Raw genomic sequence first — 6,736 nt, 5'->3', positions numbered from 1 at the left:
GAAAAGAAATTTGAAGTTAACTCAGGGTTGTTCAAAAACTCTTGGAACAAATGTTAGTTTGGTTTTAAAAACTCTTACATAAGGGGATGCCTGGGTGGCTCAGTGGTTGGGCACCTGCCTTCGGCTCAGGTCGTGATCCCAGAAACCGGGATGGAGTCCCACATTGGGCTCCCTGTGAGGATCCTGCTTCTCCTTCCCCCTCTGCCTATGTCTTTGCCTCTCTCTCTCAGTCTGTGTCTCTCATGAATAAATAAATAAATCTTAAAAAAACAAAACTTTTATATAGGGGTGCAAAAAAACCCTCCAGTTTAAGGAAATAGCTGGCAATGACATTAACGAATGGAGCAGGTAGGCTTCTTTGCTTGCAAACAGCAGAAACTCATTTGGGCTATCCTAAGCAAAATGAAATTTATCAGCAGGACAAAGTTTTGTATAATCTGAAAGGAAAAACAAAAACCAAAACTCAAAACTGGACCAACATTCTTAAAATCCACTAAACGTGGAATGAGAACTTAGGCACTTTAGAGTTCATAATTTTCTTTTATTGCAAATTGCATGCATCGAAATAACATGTTCCAGTGTTGTCCATGCATTGTATACCCCTTAAGACAATAAAGTATTAGGATTTACACCAATGAGTAATTATGATAGAACTGTCCTCTCAAACACTCTTCTGTCTTGGTTTTGAAATTTTTAATTCAGTGGTGTTTGGCTTGGCATAGCAAACCGATCATGTTCACCTACTTCATGTCCCAAATCCCTTTAAATATTTCCAGTGGAGAAGGGAGGAAAGTAAATGAGATCAGGGATGAATACACAGGGAACGCTTAAGTACTATATTGTGATGATATATTATTTCTCAAGCTGGATGGTGGGCACAGGGGTGTTCATTGTAGTAGAATCTATACTGCGTGCATGAAATAGTTCACACTATTTTGATAGAGTAAATCCTTAAGTGACTTGGAAACACAGAGTGCTATCGGTGAACAAAAGTGGAGGAATTTCTCAAAGATGAAAAATAAGTGAGATTAGATTGTTAGAGAATCAAGAACAAGAAAACCTGTGTTCCAGGTCAAGGCAGGAGAAAACTACCAAAGACAACAATTCCAGGGATATTTTAATCTTAGGACAAATACAGAGAATAGGAAATCACGGAGGAGCCATTAAATGAATTAGAAACAGCCAAACCCTACTCACTTTCTTGAAATTGAGGCTCAGCAGAAAGAGTTGAAGTGTAAGGGTTCCCTAACCATCTAAAATAGATTTACATCCACTAAAGGCATAGAGAAAAAAAAAAAATCTTGAAGGGAACAGCTGATTGTGGCACTGATCTCAGGCTAAAGGTAAGAGCTCAGACCTCATTAGAAAAAATTCTGACAGGGCAGGACCGTAGGGCACTTAGCATAGCTTTCTTCCTGCCAAGGAAAGGCACCATAATTAGAACTTCAATTCATCAACAGGTAAACGGGAATTTGTAAAAGAAAGAAAAAAAAAAAACATTAAACATTTGAGGGATACTTAAAACACCACAAGAGGTACCTGAATCCAACAAGAACAAACCCCTAAGGGAATAAAATAAACTTTATAATATTCTCAAAAGACTAATGAGGCATTTGCATCTATCACAACAGGTTACCATAGCAAAATAGGTCCTATCCCTCTATCCCTCCCCTCTCCCTGCTTGTGTGCACGCTTTCTCTCTCAAACCAAATAGATCCTAGAAATTAAAAATAGAATTATTTATGCTTAATTGATGGGTTGGATAGCAGAATGGACACTACTGAAGACTAGAAGCTGAGGGAAGTGTCCCAGAATGTAATAGAATTGAGCAAGCACTGGGATGACTAGGAAAGAAGCTAGCCCGCATTGCCAGCGTAGGCTCTGTTGTCCACCTGACACTACCAAGCCTAGCCTTCCCAGTAAATGCCTTTAGATGAGCTTTTGCATAAAATGCGAATATCCTCACTGCTTACTAAAAACACCTCCAAGTCCACTCGTTGGGTACAGGGCAGAAAGATGGCCAGGGAGAAAAGTCTCAAGAATGCCTTTCAGTTTTGAAAATTCTCCATGTATATACATTGTGAAAGGAGAAAAGTTTTCTCTCAGCATTTGAGTTAGAAAATCTTTTTTCGGGGATCCCTGGGTAGCGCAGCGGTTTGGCGCCTGCCTTTGGCCCAGGGCGCGATCCTGGAGACCCGGGATCGAATCCCACGTCAGGCTCCCGGTGCATGGAGCCTGCTTCTCCCTCTGCCTGTGTCTCTGCCTCTCTCTCTCTCTCTCTCTCTGTGACTATCATAAATAAATAAAAAAAATTAAAAAAAAATCTTTTTTCTCTTTTTTTTTCCCCTCTGAGAGAGAGAGAAGGGGAAGGGGCAGAGGGAGAGTAAGAGAATCCCGAGTAGGATCTACACTCAGTGGCACACGTCCCAGCGTGGGGCTCCAGGTCACCACCTGAGATTGTGCCAAGAGCTGAAACCGAGAGCCTGGTGGGTGCTTGGCCGACGGAGCCACCTGGGCACCTCAGAAAAACAAAACAAAACTTTAATTTACCTGGATAGTACCTGAGAATGTGCATAAGAAGTTGAAGCAGAAGCTTAAGCACTGATGAATCGGGCTGTCAATTCTCACAGAAATTCACTGAATGTTCTAACAGGAGGTAATCTTTCTGATCGTTGGAGCCAACCCTTTTTCTATACAGGGGAGAAACAAAACTTTGTTTATAAGCCTCCCTCAAAAATGAAAAGGTTTAACCCACAGTTGAAGGCCAATACCCTGGAGAAGTCGTAAGCAGGGTGACTGACCTGAGGAGCTGTCTCCAGTGGAGGGAACTGCTGGGGTAGGAATTCATACCTCAGAACCGCCAAAAACCATTCAGTAGAAGTCAAGGTTTTCTTTGTAAACAAGTGTAATTGAGTAGCAGCGTCTACGTATATTTATATTATCAGGGTAAGCTTCACTAAGGGGCGTTATGACACGTTTTCATTCACTTTCTATGGCAGTAAAATAGTTCAAGTGTTGCTGAACAACTCTTAGTAATTCTACGGATTCTGAATTGGGTTGCATCCAATGTAGGGTGCTTGCTGGCTAGCCTTTTCCCCTCTGAACTCAAATAGGTCAAGGAGTAAATCAAGAACCCTGACACCAGGCCCACGTAATGGCGTCACTGCTGCACTGCATGCTGGCCTTTGCCTCTTGGCCCTTTCTGGCCCAGTCTTAGAACCACATATCTAGGCATGTCTATTTTTATTCCAGAAATTAAAAACTGAACAAAACCGGCTCAGAGGGAAGATGATTCCTTGAGGTCACATATAATCTGAGCGGCACATTCAAGGACGTGGGAACATCCTAATGCTTTTCTCAAAGTGCCAGCGTTTCCCAGTGCAGGTGACAATCCCCACGCCTGACTCACAAACAACATTGAAATGGGGACCTTCCTAATAAGGGGGCCCCTTCCCCCTGCACCCCCTCCAATCAGGAGCATTTGGCGGTATGTTTCCAGGGTTTTCCTCATCTCTCTAGAACCACCCTTTCCGGTCTTCTCCTGGAGGTTATATTAATTTCCTTCTCAACTCAAAAGAACCATACACAGATTAGGGTGGTTACATCTTCTAGGGTCATAAGATTATTTTACTGTGGGTTTTGTTTTGTTTTGTTGTTTTAGATGGGCAGGAACTCGGAATTCATTCAGCTAATACCCTTATCTTAACATAATATCTGGACATTGAGAATAGTGGTTCATCCACAAAGTAAAAGTAAAATGTGGAAAATATATAAATATACCTCAATAAAGGCCTTTAGTATATTCTCTGACAGAATCAATAGTGTTGATTCTCTAATTTGGTAGTTCTTTTTTTTTTTTAAGATTTTATTTGTTTATTTGAGAGAGAGAGGGAGAGAGCACAAGGGGGAGAGGCAGAGGGAGAAGCAGGCTCCCTGTGGGCAGCCCGATGCGGGACTCGATTCCACAGACCCTGGGATCATGACCTGAGCTGAAGGCAGACACTCAACCACTGAGCCTCCCAGGTGCCCTAATCTGGTGGTTCTTAATGTACTTAGCTCGTAATACCCTTTGAAAACCTGGAGATGCTGTGGATGATTTTTCAAATTATTTTTTTTATTGGAGTTCGATTTGCCAACATATAGCATAACACCCAGTGCTCATCCCATCAAGTGCCCCCCTCAGTGCCCATCACCCAATCACCCCAACCCCCCGCCCACCTCCCTTTCCACTACCCCTTGTTTGTTTCCCAGAGTTAGGTGTCTCTCATGTTTTGTCTCCCTCTCTGATATTTCCCACTCATTTTCTCTCCTTTCCCCTTTATTCCCTTTCACTTTTTTATATTCCCCAAGTGAATGAGACCATATAATGTTTGATTGACTTATTTCACACAGCATAACACCCTCTAGTTCCATCTGTGGACGACTTCATAGAAAAATACCACAAGCACATATAAACCAACAACTGAACATAACTTCAGAAAGTACACTGTATTTCAGCCCTCTGAAATCTTTTCGCAGACTCTTAGTGGAGAACTTTGACTCTAAGCATTCAAATTCAAGAAACGGTCCTAACAGTCTTTGGACAAAAAGATAAAACAGAGGACCATAGTTATAAATATATTTTTTCAAGTACTTATGACACATGCTTCTCAGATCAAGGCACAAGTTAAGACCACAAAAGAGTGTATTAGAGCATAATTTTCAACAGGGATTGAATCCACAACCTATGGCATTGAGAAAATGAAGCCACAAAGTGAACTAACCAACTCAAAAACAGAGAGGGAGGGGGGCACCCGGGGGCTCAGTGGTTGAGCGTCTGCCTTCAGGTCCCCGGATCAAGTCCCACATCAGGCTCCCCGCAGGCAGCCTCCTTCTCCCTCTGCTTGTGTCTCTGCCTCTCTGTGTCTCTTGTGAATAAATAGAATCTTAAAAAATAATATTTAAATACTTGTAACATTTTGAATTTATAATATCAGTATTGAGTATAAATATTAAATATGTAATCATTATTACCCAGTAGGGTAGATGGCATTATTATTCCCATCTTGTCAATGAGGAAAAGCTGAAGCACAAGGAGATTAAGTGACTTGCCCGGGCGATCTGGCCCCCGCACCTACAGTTAGGTCTATTATGCTTTTCTTGGGAAATTCATATTGAAAATATTTGCTAGTTTAAAGAAAATCAAGGAATCAGGTCAATTGCCTCAAGACATTGAGTGAAACAAATCGTGGAATTTACTCCCCCGGGGAAGATCAGGCTCCTCCTCTATAAAACTAGGTTATTTACTACAGAAGAGAAGGAAGGGCGGGGCGGGGGAGGGAGAAGGACACAGGACAGAAAGAATCTGAGGGAATCAGATAAAGCAACCAGAAAGAGCACTGGAGCAAGGTCGCAGCAGGTGGGTAAGAGGCAGGAGGGGAGGGGAGACTTGGGAGCAGCACTGAGAGAGAAAATGGTCACCTTTTTAGATGAAAGGTCATCAGACTTTCAGAAAGAACTCTGCAGTTCAAAGAAATAACCTTCATGTAACTGCCTTTTATAATATTATATATTTATTCACATTCTCACCCTTGGCTCCTCTCCAACTTACTGGGCTCTAATAGTCACTTAATGATAAAGAAGGAACAAATCTGAATCCATACCTGATAGGACAGCTGGATCTTCCCCGTGTAGAAGGTTCTTGAGTTTCTTACAACCAGATCCAATAAAGTAACCAGAATCTACATAAAACCTGGTATGTTCAAATATTCAGTATGAATTTTTTTTCCAGCCAGGAATGCAACATAAAAAAACAAAAGCCTCTCAATATTTCTGACCAATGAGTAAGGGAAGACGATTGCAGATGAGGAGAGGGGGTGGGTAGCAGAAGGCCTCTGAGTTATAAAGGGTAGGAGTACGTGAAACTTTTTTTGGAATTCTTCAAATTCTATTTTCTGCTTGCACATATGTGCTTTAACTGCAACTAGGTCAACCAAGCCTCAGGGTAATGCTCTCCTATAATATTGAAAATTATTTATGCTTCCATAATAACAGTGGTCTCCATAAGCTTACCTTGTGATTACATGGTCTGCATACAAATGGGAGCTTTAAACTACAGTAAAACTGTATTCTTTTTTAAAAAAAGTTTGGGGGGCAGCCCCCGTGGCGCAGCAGTTTAGCGCCGCCTGCAGTGCAGGGCGTGATCCTGGAGGCCCTGGATCGAGTCCCGCGTCAGGCTCTCTGCATGGAGCCTGCTTCTCCCTCTGCCTTTCTCTGTCTCTGTCTCTGTCTCTATGAATAAATAAATAAAATCTTTTAAAAAAGAGATTTAAAAAAATTTGGGTCACATGAAAATCATCGCAAATCACTGTTGTGTGTAGGGTAGATAATCCAGCGACTACTCCAGTTACACAGGGCACTCCCTAGGCACATGGACGCTGAGCTCTTCTCTCTTAGATACTGGACTTCCTTTCCATCAGCTTCAACATCCTGCCGATTTCCAGCCACAGAGTTGCCCCCGTGGATTCATTCTGTCGATCGCTGAGAACTTTGTGAGGACCTACTATGTCCTAGGCCCCATCCTAGGTGATAAATAAAGAGACCGAGTTCCTGACATTGGAAAAAAAAAAAAAAGTTTCTGAACTCATGGGAGAGACTTATATTCTCTTGGGAGAGAAAGACAAAAAAAAAAAATTAGCAAATATGAAATAGGATTTCAGGCAGGGTTAAGTGCTGTTAGGAAAGCAGAAAGCAGGGT

This window comes from Nyctereutes procyonoides, unplaced genomic scaffold (genome assembly GCF_905146905.1).
Source record: "Nyctereutes procyonoides isolate TBG_1078 unplaced genomic scaffold, NYPRO_anot_genome, whole genome shotgun sequence".
Taxonomy (NCBI): Eukaryota; Metazoa; Chordata; class Mammalia; order Carnivora; family Canidae; genus Nyctereutes; species Nyctereutes procyonoides.
The sequence above is the reverse complement of the archived record's forward strand: the minus strand, read 5'-3'. Positions refer to the sequence as shown.